Below are 17945 nucleotides of genomic sequence, written 5' to 3'. Positions count from 1 at the left end.
GGGGGGAGGGAGAGGCACGCGGAGTGGGTGGAACTCCGGTGATGGGCGGGGCCCCTTAAGTGATTCCCCGGCCGCCCCTGACTGTTGTTGGGGCAGCAAAGGTGGAAGGGGGGTGTTTGCTGAGCGGGCGGTTGCCCTAGAGCTACGCTGGGCGGAAGTGTCAGTGTCACCGCAAGTCTGGACCTACAGACTCCTGGGAACCCGGGGACCGCCTTGGAGAGGAGGGGGTAGAAACCGTCAGCCTAGACCCCTTTTCTATGGGGAACTGAAAAACTTGAAGGTTTTCAGTACCCCCTAGTGGGGTACTTGAAACGCCCATCTGAGTTCCCACAGCCTGGTGGAGAACTTGAAACGCCCATCCGAGCTCCCACTCTCCAAGCCCAAAGGGTTTTCTAGCACACATAGGAACCTGACCTTACAAAACTTTCCCCGCTGGGGGTAGATAAAGCCCAGAGTAAGTGGAACAACCCTTTCCCAGCATCCAAATACTTAGGGACTAGAGAAGCGACAGATCCGGGGTTAGATGTGTAGATGCCTGGAAATCGGTCTAACGCCCGACACCCACTCACTCACCCGCGCCCCCGCGGCTCCACGTAGAGAAAGACGGAAGCAGAGAGGATCTCAGGTCGAGCCTCAGAAGGACAGACAACGGCGTCACAGACACAAGAGACAGAAATGTAAAGACTGAGAGGCGCAGAGACGGAGGGACAGAATGAGACCCCCAGCCAGAGACCAGAGAAAAACAAACAGAGAAAGAGACGCAGATGTGGGCTAGGAGTCAAAGAAGAGGCAGAGACGTGGAGGGAGACAGAGCAGGGGAAAGAGAAGTTATCTAGCAGCTAACCAGAGATGGAAACACGCAGAGAGAGAGATGAGCAGAGATGGTGGTGGGCACAGAGACAGAGAGACAAAGGCAGGGCAGAGAAGCAGAGAGGGAGAGTGCCAGAGACTTGAGGGGTCAAGGGGGGGCAGGGAGAATGGGCTGGGATTGGGGAGCCCTCACCTGTCCCCAGTCCTGCTCCTGGTCACTTGCTCCTGCAGCCCCTGCCACCGCTGCCTCCACTGCCTTGTCTCGGCTCTGGGAGAGGTGACAGGCGCTGGCAGCCCGGGGTGGTGGGAGGGGGCGGGGCCAAGGCAGGACAGGGGACGGAAGCGGGGAGCTCTGGGGCAGAGAGCCGAGCAGGGGGCAGTCATCAAGGTCATGAGGGAGGGCAGTTACTGAATTGTCCTTATCGTCCTGAGGACCCCTGCACCAAGTGTGTACAATCTCTCATGCTGTCCCACCCACAGGTACCCGCCCCCACCGCCATTCATTCCCAGAGCCTCAGTCACTCAATCAAACATGCAGTGTCACACACAATCCCATAGGCTGAGCCATGGAAAGGCACAGTCACAGAACCTCACAAGCTGTTACTCACACAGTCACACATTCAGTCACACCCATACAGTCCCACGGTCACACCCAGACAGCCACAGTCTCTCACTCACAGGTGGACAGTCATCCACTGTGACACACAGTCATGTACCCAGGGCTATGGACTCCTGCACACACACAGTAACGCTCATAGTGTCTCACAGTTCCAACAACACTGTCAATCACCCACACATTCACGCAATCACCGGGTTTCATCACAAACACTGTTGCCCTGCTAGCCTGTGTGGCCCGGGAGGGTAGAGCCAGGACATCTGGGTCACCACTGGGTCCCCAAAATCGTTAAGAGCAGGGGTTCAAGGAAGGATTGTCATGAAATAAATATATGCAGTATGCAGTTGTGTGGTTACTCGCAGACATACAATTTTTTTTTTTTTGAGACAGTCTTCCTCTGTTGCTGAGGCTGGAGTACAGTAGCATGATCTCAGCTCACTGCAACCTCCGCCTCCTGGGTTCAAGCAATTCTCCCACTGCAGCCTCCCAAGTAGCTGGGATTCCAGGCACACACTACCACAACCGACTAATTTTTGTATTTTTAGTAGAGACGGTGTTTCACCATGTTGCCCAGGCTGGTCTCAAACTCCTGACCTCAGGTGATCCACATGTCTTGGCCTTCCAAAGTGGTGGGATTACAGGCGACAGCCACCACACCTGGCCCATACAATCCTTTTTACATTTTATTTATTTATTTATTTATGAGAGTGGAGTGCACTGGAACAATTATAGCTCACTGCAGCCTCCACTTCCTGGGCTCAAGGGATCCTCTTAACTCAGCCTCTTGACTAGCTGGGACTATGGGCATGAGCCACCATGCCCCACCATTTTATTAAAAAATAATTTCAACTTTTTTTTTTTTGAGACAGGGTCTCACTCTGTCACCCAGGATGGAGTGCAGTGGCGCCATCTTGGCTCACTTCAACCTCCGCCTCCAGGGTTCAGGAGATTCTCCTGCCTCAGCCTCCCGAGTAGCTGGGACTACAGGTGTATGCCACCACACCCAGCTAAAATTTTTGTATTTTTAGTAGAGATGGGGTTTCACCATGTTGGCCATGCTGGTCTCCAACTCTTGGCCTCAAGTAATCCTCCTGCCTCGGCCTCCCAAAGTGCTGGGACTACAGGGATGTGCCATCACACCCAGCCTCAACTTTTATTTATTTATTTATTCATTTATTTTAATTCATTTTATTTATTTTTTCTAGACAGGGTCTCACTCTGTCACCCAGGCTGGAGTGCAGTGGCGCCAACTTGGCAACCTCTGCCTCTTGGGTTCAGGCGATTCTCATGCCTCAACCACCAGAGTAGCTGGGACTACAGGTGTATGCCACCACGCCTGGCTAATTTTTATATTTTTAGTAGAGATGAGGTTTCACCATGTTGGCCATATTGTTCTCCAACTCCTGGCCTCAAGTGATCCTCCCACCTTGGCCTCCCAAAGTGCTGGGATTACAGGTATGAACCACCGCGCCTGGCCTTAACTTTTATTTTAGATTCAGGGGGCACATGTGCAGGTTTGTCACGGGGGTGTATTGCACGATGCTGAGGTTGGGGGTATAAATGATCCCATCATCCAGGTAGTGAGCATGGCACCCAACGGGTAGTTTTTTAGCCCTTGTCTCCTTCCCTGCCCCCTCTAGGAGTCCCCAGTGTCCGTTGTTCGCATGTTGGTGTCCATGTGTACCCAGTGCTCAGCTCCCACTTATAAGTAAGAGCATCTGGTGTTTGGATTTCTGTTCCTTTGTTAATTCACTTAGGATACTGGCCTCCAGCTGCATCTGTGTTGCTGCAAAGGACTTTCCTTTCCTTTCCCTCTCCCCTCTCCCCTCTCCCCTCTCCCCTCCCCCCTCCCTTCCTCCCTTCCTCCCTTCCTCTCTTCCTCCCTTTCTGTCTTTCTTTCTTGGGATGGAGTCTCACTCTGTCGCCCAGGCTGGAGTGCAGTGGCATGATCTCAGCTCACTGGAACCTCTGCTTCCCAGGTTCAAGCAATTCTCCTGTCTTAGCCTCCCAAGTAGCTGGGATTACAGGCGCCCGCAACCATGCCCGGCTAATAATTTTTTTTTTCTTTTTTGGCCGAGTCTCCCTCTGTAGCCCAGGCTGGAGTACAGTGGCGTGATCTTGGCTCACTGCAATCTCCACCTCCTGGGTCCTGGTTCAAGCAATTATCCTGCCTCAGCCCCCCGGGTAGCTGGGATTACAGGCACGCGCCACCATGCCCACCTAATTTTTGTATTTTTAGTAGAGACAAGTTTTCACCATGTTGGCCAGGCTGGTCTTGAACTCCTGACCTCGTGATCCTCTCGCCTCAGTCTCCCAAAGTGCTGGGATTACAGGCGTGAGCCACTGTGTCTGGCTATTTTTTTTTTTTTTTTTTTTTTAGAAGAGATGGGGTTTCACTATGTTGGCCAGGCTGGTCTCAAATTCCTGACTTCAGGTGATCTGCCTGCCTCAGCCTCCCAAAGTGCTGGAATCACAGGCATGAGCCACTGTGCCCGACTCTTTTTTTTTTTTTGAGACAGAGTCTTGCTGTGTCACTCAGGCTGGAGTGCAGTGGCGTGATCTCAGCTCACTGCAAGCCTCGCCTCCCAGGTTCACGCCATTCTCCTGCTTCAGCCTCCCAAGTAGCTGGGAGTACAGGTGCCCGCCACTATGCCCGGCTAATTTTTTGTATTTTTAGTAGAGACGGGGTTTCACCGTGTTAGCCAGGATGGTCTCGATCTCCTGATCTCGTGATCCACCCGCCTCGGCCTCCCAAAGTGCTGGGATTACAGGCATAAGCCACCGCGCCTGGCCTTTTTTTTTTTTATGTCTTATTATACAGTCTTTTTATGACACAAGCTGAAAGTCACACATAATGTCATGCAACCACACCCATTAACACCGTCACACACTCACACACTTCACAGTCACCCACAGAGTCCTCAGTCACATTCCAACAACACACATTCCCCAACTGTCATGAGGCAAACACTCTCACACCGTCACCCTCACCCCCACGGTCACACTGAGTGACATGGTCATACAGACTCACAACTCTCCCTTAGTCTCACCCACATTCACAAGTCACATACAGTCATATACATGTCACACACACAACCTCACTGTCCCATAGCTGTGCACGTCACAGTGACTTGTCACACCCTGCAATCCCACCTACCATAGTCACGCACAGTCACACAGGTGCACACAGGGTCACACACACCGTGTCACAATTGCACACTAACCCATAGCCTCACATGGTCTCATCATGACAGTCGCCAGTGAATCACACACATTCTCTGCTGTCTCTACTTCCAGTCTGTTCCTTTGCCCTAAATATGGGGAACATCTGTACGTGACTGGGGGTGGGGGACAGGCTCAGAGCCCAGTCCCAGCTCCCAGCTCTCATCTCCTGTTAATACAAACTACCAATTCCTGCACATTAATCATACAATGGACATTTGTGAGCATGCACTCCCCTGGGACTCTAAGTGGGACAGAGGCGAGTCTGCCCATTTTGTAGAGGAGAAATTAAGGCCCAGAGGCCCCAGGAGGGACAGCGAGTAAGGGGTGGCATGAGGTCTGCACCAGAGGCTGGAAGGAGACAAGTCTCGGGGGAGGCGAGGGTTCTCGCTTCCTGGACTTAGGCTGCCTCCCCGCTCTCTGCCCCACATTCCTGGTGCCCTCTGGGTCCTGGGAAAGGCTCCTGTCCTGGAGTGGAGAGGGAAGGGGTCTGAGATTGCCCAGCACCTTGGGAGAAGTTGAGGTTGGAAGGGAGTCTCTCCTTGGCCCCAATGAGGGCCTGAGGTCACTCCACAGAGGAAGGCAGTGAGGGGTGGGGAGGCTGTAGAGGGGGAAGGGAGAGGCTGGCAGGGAGGGGGAAGCAGTGGAGAGGAAATGAGCTGGTGGTGTGAAACAGGAAAAGGAGCTAAGAGCCTAGTGTGGTGGCTCACACCTGTAATCCCAGCACTTTGGGAGGCCAACATGGGAGGATCACTTAAGCCCAGGAGTTGGAGACCAGCCTGGGCAACATAGCCAGATCCCGTCTCTAAAAAAAAAAAATTTTTTTTTTTCAGTTTTCCAATTAAAAAAAAAATTTACCTTAAGTTCTGGGATACATGTGCTGAACGTACAGGTTTGTTACATAGGTATGCATATGCCATGGTGGTTTGCTGCACCTATCAACACGTCATCTAGAATTAAAAACAAAATTTTTTTTTTTTTTTTTTGAGACAGAGTTTCACTCTGTCGCCCAGGCTAGGGCAGAGATTGCAGTGAGCCAGGTTCAAGTGATTCTCCTGCCTCAGCCTCCCGAGCGGCTGGGATTACAGGCACCTGCCACCATGCCTGGCTATTTTTTTTTTTTGTACTTTTAGCAGAGTTGGGTTTTCACCAAATTGGTCAGGCTGGTCTTGAACTCCTGACTTCAGGTGATTGGCCTGCCTCAGCCTCCCACAGTGCTGGGATTATAGGCATGAGCCACTGCGCCTGGCCAATTTTTTTTTTTTTTTTTTGAGATGGAGTTTTGCTCTTGTTGCCCAAGCTGGAGTGCAATGGCACGATCTCGGCTCACGGCAACATCTGCCTCCTGGGTTCAAGTGATTCTCCTGCCTCCGCCTCCCAAGTAGCTGGGATTACAGGCGCGCACCACCATGCCCAGCTAAGTTTTTGTATTCTTAGTAGAAATGGGGTTTCACCATGTTAGCCATGGCTGGTTTCGAACTCCTGACTGCAGGTGATCCGCCCATCTCGGCTTTCCAAAGTGCTGGGATTACAGGCGTGAGCCACCGCGCCCGGCCTCTCAAAAATTTTTTTTAAAATTAGCCAGGCATGGTGGTGGTGCGCCTGTGGTCCCAGCTACTTGGATGGCTGAGGCAGGAGGATTTGCTTGAGCTCAGGAAATTGAGGCTGCAGTGAGCTGTGATGATCGTGTAACTGCACTCCAGCCTGGGTGACAGAGTGAGATCCTGTCTCAAAAAAAAAAAAGAAAGAAATCAAGGACCAAGAAAGATCTAATGTGGGAGGCAGATAAAGACAAGAAGAGAGGCCAGACACAGTGGCTCATGCCTGTAATCCCAACACTTTGGGAGGCCGAGGCGGGCGGATCACCTGAGGTCAAGAGTTTGAGACCAGCCTGGACAACATAGTGAAACCATGTCTCTACTAAAATACAAAAATTAACTGGGTGTGGTGGTGCACACCTGTAATCCCAGCTGTTGGGGAGACTGAGGCAGGATAATTGCTTGAACCTAGGAGGCGGAGGTTGCAGTGAACTGAGATTGTGCCACTAAACTCCAGCCTGGGCGACAGAGCAAGACTCTGTCTCAAAAAAAAAAAAAAAAAAAAAAAAATCAAGAAGAGAAAGACCAAGAGAGAGAGACTACAAGAGAGAGAGACTACAAGAGAGAGACTAGAAGAAACAGAGAGAGAGAGAGAGAGGGAGAGAGAGACAGAGAGAGAAAGCGACAGAGAGAAACACACACAGAGACAAACAGACAACACAGACACAGATAAGAGGGGGTGGGGGAGAGAAGCCAAGAAAGAGAAAACAGAGACTAAGAGCCGGAGAGAGACAGAGAGGCACGGTGGGTCACACCTGTAATTCCAGAGCCCTGGGAGGCCAAGGTGGGTGGATCACCTGAGGTCACAAGTTGGAGACCAGCCTGGCCAACATGACAAAACCCCGGTTCTACTAAAAATACAAAAATTAGCCGGGCGTGGTGGTGGGCGCCTGTAGTCCTAGCTACTTGGGAGGCTGAGGCAGGAGAATCGCTTGAACCCGGGAGGCAGAGGTAGCAGTGAGCTGAGATCGTGCCTCTGCACTCCAGCCTGGGCAACAGAGCCAGACTCTGTCTCAAAAAAATAACCAGGGCCGGTCGCGGTGGCTCACGCCTGTAATCCCAGCACTTTGGGAGGCCGAGGCGGGTGGATCATGAGGTCAGGAGATCGAGACAATCCTGGCTAACACGATGAAACCCCGTCTCTACTAAAAATACAAAAAATTAGCCAGGCATGGTGGTGGGCGCCTGTAGTCCCAGCTACTTGGGAGGCAGAGGCAGGAGAATAGCATGAACCCGGGAGGCAGAGCTTGCAGTGAGCCGAGATCGCGCCACTGCACTCCAGCCTGGGCAACAGAGCGAGACTCCGTCTCAAAAAAAAAAATAAATAAATAACCAGAAAAGGCCTGGTGCGGTAGCTCACGCCTGTAATCCCAGCATTTTGGGAGGCCGAGGCGGGTGGATCACGAGGTCAGGAGATCGAGACCATCCTAGCTAACACGGTGAAACCCCGTCTCTACTAAAAAACAAAAAATTATCCGGGTGTGATGGCGGGCGCCCGTAGTCCCAGCTACTCAGGAGGCTGAGGCAGGAGAATGGCGTGAACCCGGGAGGTGGAGCTTGCAGTGAGCTGAGATCGCGCCACTGCACTCCAGGCTGGGCGACAGAGCAAGACTCCATTTAAAAAAAAAAAAAAAAAAAAAAAAAAAAGTCCAGAAAAGAAACTGCGAGATGGAAAGACTGAGTGAAAATTGCTTGAGCCCGGGGAGGGGGTTGAGGCTGCAGTGAGCTGTGATCATGCCACTATACTCCAGCCTGGGCAACAGAGGGAGACCCTGTCTCAAAAGAAAAGAAGGGCAGGGGAGGGGAGGGGAGGGAAGGGAAAAGAAAAGAGGAGAAGCTAGGTGCAGTGGCTCACGCCTGTAATCCCAGCACTTTGGGAGACCGAGGTCAGGAGTTCGAGACCAGCCTGACCAACATGGTGAAACTCCATCTCTACTAAAATACAAAAGTTAGCTGGGTGTAGTGGCTCGTGCCTGTAATCCCAGCTGCTCCGGAGATTGAGGTGGGAGAATCACTTGAACCTGGGAGGCAGAGATTGCAGTGAGCTGAGACTGCACGACAGCACTGGGCATCAGAGTGAGACTTCTGAAGACAGGATGAGGAGTCAGGGGTGGGTAGATGCCTGGTCTTCTGCCCACCTCAGCCCTCCTGGGGTCCTCTGTTGTCTCCCAGGGTCTGCAAAGGGGCTGGCTGCACAGGCTCCCTCCAGCTGCGTTGCTCATGGCTTCTGAAAACTTCAGGCTGAGAAACAGCATGCACCATCCCAACTCAGCCCCTCCCAGACAGCTGAGTTCCACGCCCCACTCCCGCAACAGGGGACTCAGAACCAGAGGAGCCTCATTCCCCAGCCTTTCCGCACCCACCCCGATGGATCTCCATTTTCCTTCTCTAGTCTTGTCTCCATGTTTAGCAAACCCTTTCCTACAACCCCTCTGCCTCTCCCATCTCTCTCCCACCTTCCCTGACCCAATGTCTCTCTCTGTCCATCCTACCTTGTTTCTCTCTTTCATCCAAATATCTCCTCACTCCTCTTCTTTTCTTTTGAGACAGGGTCTCCCTCTGTTGCCTAGGCTGGAGCGCAGTAGAGTGATCACAGCTTAACGCAGCCTCGACCCCCTACCTGGGTTCAAGCAATCCTCCCACCTCAGCCTCCTGAGTAGTTGGGACCACAGACGCATGCCACCATACCTGCCTAATTTTTGTTGTTGTTGTTGTTTGAGACGGAGTCTCACACTGTCGCCCGGGCTGGAGTTCCCTGGTGCGATCTCAACTCACTGCAACCTCCGCCTCCCAGGTTCAAGCGATTCTCCTGCCTCAGCCTCCCAAGTAGCTGGGATTACAGGCGCCTGCCACCATGCCTAGCTAATTCTTTGTATTTTTTTTAGTAGAGACGGCGTTTCACTATGTTGGCCAGGCTGGTCTCAAACTCCTGACCTCATGATCAACCCGCCTCGGCTTCCCAAAGTGCTGGGATTACGTGTCCAGCCTTTTTGTTTGTTTGTTTTTGTTTTTTTGAGATGGAGTTTGTCTCTGTCACCCAGGCTGGAGTGTAGTGGTGCCATCTCGGCTCACTGCAACCTCCACTTCCCAGGTTCAAGAGATTCTCGTGCCTCAGCCTCCCAGGTATCTGGGATTACAGCATGTGCCTACCATGCCCAACTAATTTTGTATTTTTCATAGAGATGGGATTTCACCATGTTGGCCAGGCTGGTCTCGAACTCCTGGCCTCAGGTGATTCACCTGCCTTGGCCTCTCAAAGTGCTGGGATTACAGGTGTGAACCATGGTGCCCAGCCAATTTTTGTACTTTTTGTAGAGGTGGTGTCTCGCTATGTTGTCCAGGCTGGTCTTGAACTTCCGGGCTCAAGTGATTCATCTGCCTCAGCCTCCCAAAGTGCTGGGATTACAGGTGTGCACCACTGTGCCCTGCCTCTTTACTCCTTTTATCTGAGCCCACACTCAGTTTGCCTCTGTCTTCCTCTCCTGTCTGTTGGGAAGGCTTTTCTCTTCTCTTTTTCCATGTTTCATTCTGCCTCTCTGCTGGGTTCTTTCACTCTCTCTCTCTCCCTCTGGATTAGCCTCATTTTGCCAGTCTTTAAAGTTTCTCCTTTCTCTTCCCCTTTTTCCATCTCCTCTCTGGGATTGCGTCTGTTTCTATCCATTGCCCCTGGTCCCTGGTCTCCTGGCTCTGGTCTCCTGCACTCCTGCCTCCCCCGGCCCTCCAGCAATGACCAGGCAGTGCCCCTGTCCAGGATGCAAGGGTGGGGTGGAAGCTGCAAGGCCTGTGTCTCCCCACATGGGGCTGCCTGGCTAAGCAGACCCTGCGGGGAGCAGGCGGGGGCCTGGGGTGCTGGCAGATGGTGCCGGAGAAATGAGGCAGAGAGAGATGGGGAGAGGGGCCACCCCGTGGGGACAGAGACCAGGAATGGGAAGCTGTGACAGCCCCCTCTCCATCTCGGAGATTCAGGACTGCAGAGAGATGAGGCCTGAATAACAGATACGCAGACACACACACATACACAGAAAGAGAAGAGATACAGAGAGTGAGAGAGACAGCAGAGCTGAGACAGAGACCTGGCGAGAGATGTGGGTCCAGGCACACACAGACAAACGGATGTGAACCAGAGAGAGGGGAGTCCAGAGATGGGAAGAGACAGAGATCCCGAGACAGAGGCCTGGAGAAACAAACAAAAAATATAGAGACCCAAAGAGAGACACAGACATGAAACCCAGGGAGAGACAGAGACATGGAGAGACAGAAACACAGAGATGGGGACCCAGAGAAAGAGGGACAGAGAGGACACCCGGAGAGATAAGACCTAAGAAACAAGGCTGGGCGTGGTGGCTCACACCTGTAATACCAGCACTTTGGGAGGCCGAGGCAGGTGGATCACCTGAGGTCAGGAGTTCGAGACCAGCCTGGCCAACATGGTGAAACCTTGTCTCTACTAAAAATTAAAAAATTAGCCGGGTGTGGTGGCGGGCACCTGTAATCCCAGCTACTCGGGAGGCTGAGACAGGAGAATCACTTGAACCCGGGAGGCGGAGGTTGCACTGATCCGAGATCGCAGGATGAGGCAGACAGATTGCTTGAGCTCAGGAGTTAGAGACCAGCCTGAACAATGTGGCAAAACTGCATCTCTACAAAAAAATATTAGCTGGGCATGGTGGCACGCACCTGTGGTCCCAGCTGCTGGGGAGGCTGAGGTGGGAGGATGGCTTGAGCCCGGGAGGCGGAGGTCACGCCACTACACTCCAGCCTGGGTGACAGAGTGAGGCCCTATCTCAAAAAAAAAAAAAAGGAGAGAGAGACAGGGAGAGGGAAGGGGAGGAGAGGGGAAGGAAAGGGAAAGGAGGGGAACAGAGAGGGACGAAAACAGAGAGAGGGACTTATATCCCAGAAGAGAACAGGGATTAAGTCAGACTCCGTGAGACAGAGACGCATGGCTCCCCTCGGCGTCTTCCAGCCTAGTCTGGGAGGGCACATCTCCATAGCGACCTCCCCAGATCCTGAGGGCAAATATTGTCCTGGCCAGAAGCGTCTGGGCTATGTTGACATAATCTCATGCGGGAGGGGGAGGTGGGGGCTCCAGGGCCTCAGAGGCCAGCAGAGGGGCTCTCAGCTGGGGCCCTAGAGACGGCTCCAAAACCCAGTGTAAACCGCCAGCCCTGGGAAGGATCAATTGAAAGATTCAAACTTGTAGGGGTCCCTGATTGCTCCCTGGTAGTGCTCAGCAAGCCCCTAAGCCCCTTTTCAAGCCTCAGGGAGAGCAGGCAAACCTAGGCCTTTCCCTCTAGCCTTTTTTTTTTTTTTTTTCGAGCAGCATCTTGCTCTGTCGTCCAGACTGGTGTGGAGTGATACAATCACGGCTTACTGCAGCTTTGACCTCCTGGGCTCAATGATCCTCCCACCTCAGCCTCCCCAGTAGCTAGGACTACAGGCACAGGCCACAAAGTGCAGCTAATTTATTTATTTGTTTGTTTAATTATTATGATTTTTTGAGATGGGATTTTGCTCTGTCACCCAGGCTAGAGTGCACGATCTCGGCTTACTGCAACCTCTGCTTCCTGGGTTCACGCGATTCTCATGCCTCAGCCTGCTGAGTGGCTGGGTTTACAGGTGGCCTCCACCACGCTCGGCTATATTTTTATTTTTTTTTTAGAGATGGGGTCTCACTCTGTTGCCCAGGCTGGTCTTGAACTCCTGTCCTAAAGAAAGCCTCTTGGCTAGGAGTTGTAGCTCACAGCTGTAATCCCAGCACTTTGGGAGGCCAAGGTGGGTGGATTGCTTGAGCCCAGGAGTTGGAGACCAGCCTGGGCAACATCGTGAAACCCTATCTCTACAAAAAATACGAAAAATTAATGGCGTGGTGGTGCACGCCTGTAGTCCCAGCTAGTTGGGAGGCTGAGATGGGAGGATTGCTTGAGCCCTGGAGGTCCAGGCTACAGTGAGCCAAGATGATGCCACTGCACTCCAGCCTGGGTGACAGTGAGACCCTGTCTCAAAACAAAACAAAACAAAACATAAAAAAGAGATCCAGTTGGCTGGGCGCAGTGGCTGACGCCTGTAATCCCAGCACTTTGGGAGGCCGAGGTGGGCGGATCACGAGGTCAGGAGATTGAGACCATCCTGGCTAACACAGTGAAACCCTGTCTCTACTAAAAATACGAAAAAATTAGCCAGGCATGGTGGCGGGTGCCTGTAGTCCCACCTGCTGGGGAGGCTGAGAAAGGAGAATGGCATGAACCCAGGAGGCAGAGCTTGCAGTGAGCCGAGATCGCACCACTGCCCTCCAGCCTGGGCGATAGTGCAAGACTCTATCTCAAAAAAAAAAAAAAAAGACATCCAGTCCGGGTGCAGTGGCTCACACCTGTAATCCTAGCGCTTTGGGAGGCTGAGGTGGGTGGATCACCTGAGATCAGGAGTTCGAGACCAGCCTGGCCAAGATGATGAAACCCTGTCTCTACTAAAAATACAAAAAATTAGCTGGGTGTGGTGGCGTGCGCCTACAATCCCAGCTACTCAGGAGGCTGAGACAGGAGAATCGCTTGAACCCAGGAGGTGGAGGTTGTGGTGAGCCAAGATCGCGCCACTGCACTCCAGCCTGGGCAACAAGAGCAAAACTCCATCTTAAAAAAAAAAAAAAAAAGAGATCCACCGCCTCAGTTTCCCAAAGTGCTGGGATTATAGGCGTGAGCCACCGTGCCCAGCACTATGTGCCCTATGAGGGCAGGACTGGGGCTGTCTCAGTCACTGCTGTGTCTCCAGCATTGCCCAACATTGGTTCAGCAGAGGTCAGAGTTCAATGCATTTTACTGGACGTTTGTTACATGCCAGGCTATGAGCTTGGCAATGCTGGGGACCCTGGTGACTGGGACAGCTCTTGCTCTGGCTTTGTGAAGCTCCCAGCTCAAACATAAACCCAAGTAGGGGGACGAGCTGACAGAATGAGACGTAGAGAGAGAAACACAAAGAAAGTGGCCAGGCATGGTGGCTCACACCTGTAATCCCAGCACTTTGGGAGGCTGGTATGGGAGGATCGCTTGAGCCCTGGAGTTCGAGACCAGCCTGGGCAACATAGTGAGACCCTGTCTCTACAAAAAAAATTTTTTTAAATTAGGAAGGCACAGCTGCTCGTTTGTGTAGTCCCAGATACTCAGAAGAGTGAGGCAGGAGGATCACTTGAGCCTAAGAGGTTGAGGCTGCTGTGGGCCATGATTGCACCACTGCACTTCAACCTGGGCAATAGAGCGAGATTCTGTCTCAAAAAACAAACAAACAAAAACAAACAAACAAAAAATGAAAGAATGATAGAAAGTGGCCAGGTGCGGTGGCTCACACCTGTAATCCCAACACTTTGGGAGGCCGAGGCTGGTGGATCATGAGGTCAGGAGTTTAAGACCAGCCTGGCCAAGATGGTAAAACCCTGTCTCTACTAAAAATACAAAAAATTAGCCGGACGTGGTGGTGGGCTTGTAATCCCAGGTTCTGGGAAGCCTGAGGCCGGAGAATTGCTCGAACCTGGGAGGCAGAGTTTGTAGTGAGCCGAGATCACACCACTGCACTCCAGCCTGGACGACAGAGTGAGACTCCATCTCAAAATAAATAAATAAATAAATGTAAAAAAGAGATGCTGAGAGAAAAACAGAGTCTGAGATTAGTATCAGTAATAATAATAATAATGGCCACCATATTGGATATTTTACACATCTATATCTCCCTTCTCATAACAGACTTATAGCAGAGGTGTTATATTATCCCCATTTTCTGGATAGGGAAACTGAGGCACAGAGAAGGGAAGTAATTGCTCAGGGTGACATGTCTCATAGGTGTTGAAATCAGGATCCAGGTTGTCTTTTGAGAAGGAGTCTCATTCTATTGCTCCGGCTGGAGTGCATCAGCACGATCTTGGCTCACTGAATGCAGTGGTGCAATCCTGGCTTACTACAACCTCCACCTCCTGGGTTCAAGCAATTCTCTTGCCTCATCCTCCCCAGTAGCAAGGATTACAGGTGCCCACCACCACACCAGGCTAATTTTTGTATTTTTAGTAGAGATGGGGTTTCACCATGTTGGCCAGGCTGGTCTCAAACTCCTGACCTCAGGTGATCTGCCTGCCTCGGCCTCCCAAAGTGCTGGGATTACAGGCATGAGCCACCACACTTGGCCAGTTAACTTTGAAATCCAATTTCTTTTTCTTTTCTTTTTTTTTTTTTTTTTTTGAGACAGAGTCTCTCTCTTGTTGTCCAGGCTGGAGTGCAATGGTGTGATCTCAGCTCACCATCCGCCTCCTGGGTTCAAGAAATTCTCCTGCTTCAGCCTCCCAAGTAGCTGGGATTACAGGCATGCGCCACCAGGCCCAGCTAATTTCTTTTTTTCTTTTTCTTTTCTTTTTTTTTTTTTTTTGAGACAGGGTCTCGCTCTGTCTCCTGAGTGCAGTGGCGCAATCTCGGCTCACTGCAAGCTCCGCCTTCCGGGTTCATGCCATTCTCCTGCCTCAGCCTCCCCAGTAGCTGGGACTATAGGTGCCCTCCACCACACCCAGCTAATTTTTTGTATTTTTAATAGAGACAGTGTTTCACCGTGTTAGCCAGGATGGTCTTGATCTCCTGACCTTGTGATCCGCCCGCCTTGGCCTCCAAAAGTGCTGGGATTCCAGGCTTGAGCCACCACGCCCAGCAATTTTGTATTTTTAGTAGAGACGGGGTTTCTGCATGTTGATCAGGCTGGTCTCGAACTCCTGACCTCAGGTGATCCGCCTGCCTCGGCCTCCCAAAGTACTAGGATGAAATCCAATTTCTATACAGAAACATGAAGAAAAACAGAGATAGAGATGAGAGCGAAAAGCCTTAGGGAGAAGGAAACCTGGAGGCAGAAAGACAGAGACTGTGAGCCCTGCCTGCCCGCACCCCCTCCTCAGACAGAGCCGCCCTCTCCCCACGCCTATCTCCCACATCCTTGACACCTCCCTGCGAAAGCCCTTGTCATCAAACCAGCTCCGTTACCTGTACCCCCAAACCACTGTGCTGGGCACTTCATCAGCATGAGCCCATTCAACCTGCTCTGCTCCCCTGGGAAGTGGGGGCTGGGATGACTCCCGTTTTGCAGAGGAGGAAAAACCAAGCCAAGATCACTTAGCTCGCATGGACCCTGACAGTGGTCCCTGCACTGAGGCTGGGAGCCCCTCAAGGGCAAGGACTGGGTCTGACTCATCTTTGTGTGTCATCTCCCACCTCCCATAACTCATCAAGCTAAATCCCTGTGCCTGGCTCTCCTCCCTTCTCCTCCCGCACCATATGGAGCCCATGGATCTGAACTCCCCTGGGCCTCCGCGGTCCTCTCGGGACACCCCAGTAACAGCCCTTAACACTTTGCAGCCTGCTTCAGAATTCTGTATCTGGGTGTCTGACTTCCCCTCTCCTAGAATCTGAGCTCAAGAGGATTGGCGGGTGGGAGAAGCGTGATTTGGGCGGCAGAAAACCTCCTGCGTTGTTTCTACCAGTAACACAATTAGCGGTGATCGTGGGAGGATAAGGACCCACGGCTATTTTGGTCATCACTTTGAACCCATCATTGATTTTTTATTTGTTTATTTATTTTATGTATGTATGTATGTATTTATTTATTTATTTGAGACAGAGTCTCGCTGTATCGCCCAGGCTGGAGTGCAGTGGCGCAATCTCGGCTCACCGCAAGCTCCGCCTCCTGGGTTCACGCCATTCTCCTGCCTCAGCCTCCCGAATAGCTGGGACTACAGGGCCCGCCACCACACCCGGCTAATTTTTTGTATTTTTTTTTTTTTTTTTTTTTTTTAGTAAAGACGGGGTTTCACCGTGTTAGCCAGGATAGTCTCAATCTCCTGACCTCGTGATCCGCCCGCCTCGGCCTCCCAAAGTGCTGGGATTACAGGCGTGAGCCACCGCACCCGGCCTATTTATTTATTAATTTTTAAGAGATGGGGGTCTCACGGCCGGGCGCTGGGGCTCACGCCTGTAATCCCAGCACTTTGGGAGGCCGAGGCGGGTGGATCACGAGGTCAGGAAATCGAGACCATCCTGGTTAACACGGCGAAACCCTGTCTCTACTAAAAAATACAAAAAACAAATTAGCCGGGCGTGGTGGCGGTCACCTGTAGTCCCAGCTACTCGAGAGGCTGAGGCAGGAGAATGGCGGGAACCCGGGAGGCGGAGCTTGTAGTGAGCCGAGATCGCGCCACTGCACTCCAGCCTCGGAGACAGAGCGAGACTCCGTCTCAAAAAAAAAAAAAAAAAAAAAAGAGATGAGGTTTCACTATGCCACCCAGACTGGAGTGCAGTGGTGCCATCCTAGCTCACAACAGCCTCGAACTCCTGGGCTCAAGTGATCCTCCGGCCTCAGCCTCCCAAGTAGCTGGAGCTACATGCATGAGCTACCATGCCTGCCTATTTTTCTTTTTTTAGACCTGTTCAACAAGAAGTAAGCCCAACTGGCCAGGCACGGTGGCTCACGCTTATAATCCCAGCACTTTGAGAGGCCAAGGTGGGTGGACCACCTGAGGTAAGCAGTTGGAGAGCAGCCTGGCCAACATAGTAAAACCCCCGTCTCTACTAAAAATACAAAAATTAGCCGAGCATGGTTGCACGTGCCTGTAATCCCAGCTACTTGGGAGGCTGAGGCAGGTGAATCGCTTGATCCCAGGAGGTGGAGATTGCAGTGAGCAGAGATTGCACCATTGCACTCCAGCCTGGGCAACAAGAGCAAAACTCCATCTCAAAAAAAAAAAAAAAAAAAAAGTAAGCCCAGCTAATTTTTAAATATTTTGTAGAGAGGAGCTCTCGCTATATTGCCTAGGCTGGTCTCAAATTCCTGGCCTCAAGTGATCCTTCTGGGCTTGGGCCTCCCAAAGTGCTGAAAGTATAGATGTGAGCCACCATACCCAGTCCTATTTATTACTTTTTTTTTTTTTTTTTTTTAGATGATGTCTTGCTCTGTCGCCCAGGCTGGAGTGCAGTGGTGCAATCTCCACTCACTGCAACCTCCACCTCCCCGGTTCAAGCGATTCTTCTGCCTCTGCCTCCTGAGTAGCTGGGATTACAGGCACATACCACCACGTCCTGCTAATTTTTTGTATTTTTAGCACGGGTTTTCACTATGTTGGCCAGGCTGGTCTTGATCTCCTGACCTCGTGATCCACCCGCCTCAGCCTCCCAAAGTGTTGGGATTACAGGCATGAGCCACTGCACCCAGCCCCTGTTTTTTACTTTTTATGAGATAGGTTCTCGCCATGTTGCCCAGACTGGAGTGCAGTGGCTATTCACAGGCGGGATCTCACTACTGATCAGCATGGGAGTTTTGCCCTATTCCCTTTCTGACCTGGGCCAGTTCACCCCTCCTTAAGCAACTGGTGGTCCCCCACTCCAAGGAGGTAGCTGTATTAATGCTGAACTGAGTGCAGACACCTAATTGCCATAGTGGACTACAGCCCAAACTCGTGAGCTCAACAGATCCTCCCACCTTAGCCTCTCGAGTAGCTGGGACTATAAACACATGACACTGTGCCCGGCCCATCATTGATGCCTCATTGTGTGCTCGGCATTGTACTCACGTATAATTTTTTTTCTTTTTTGAGACAGAGTGTTGCTCTATCGCCCAGGCTGGAGTCCAGGGGCACCATCTTGGCTCAGTGCAACCTCTGCCTCCAGGGTTCAAGCAATTCTCCT

This window comes from Pan paniscus, chromosome 20 (genome assembly GCF_029289425.2).
Source record: "Pan paniscus chromosome 20, NHGRI_mPanPan1-v2.0_pri, whole genome shotgun sequence".
Taxonomy (NCBI): domain Eukaryota; kingdom Metazoa; phylum Chordata; class Mammalia; order Primates; family Hominidae; genus Pan; species Pan paniscus.
The sequence above is the reverse complement of the archived record's forward strand: the minus strand, read 5'-3'. Positions refer to the sequence as shown.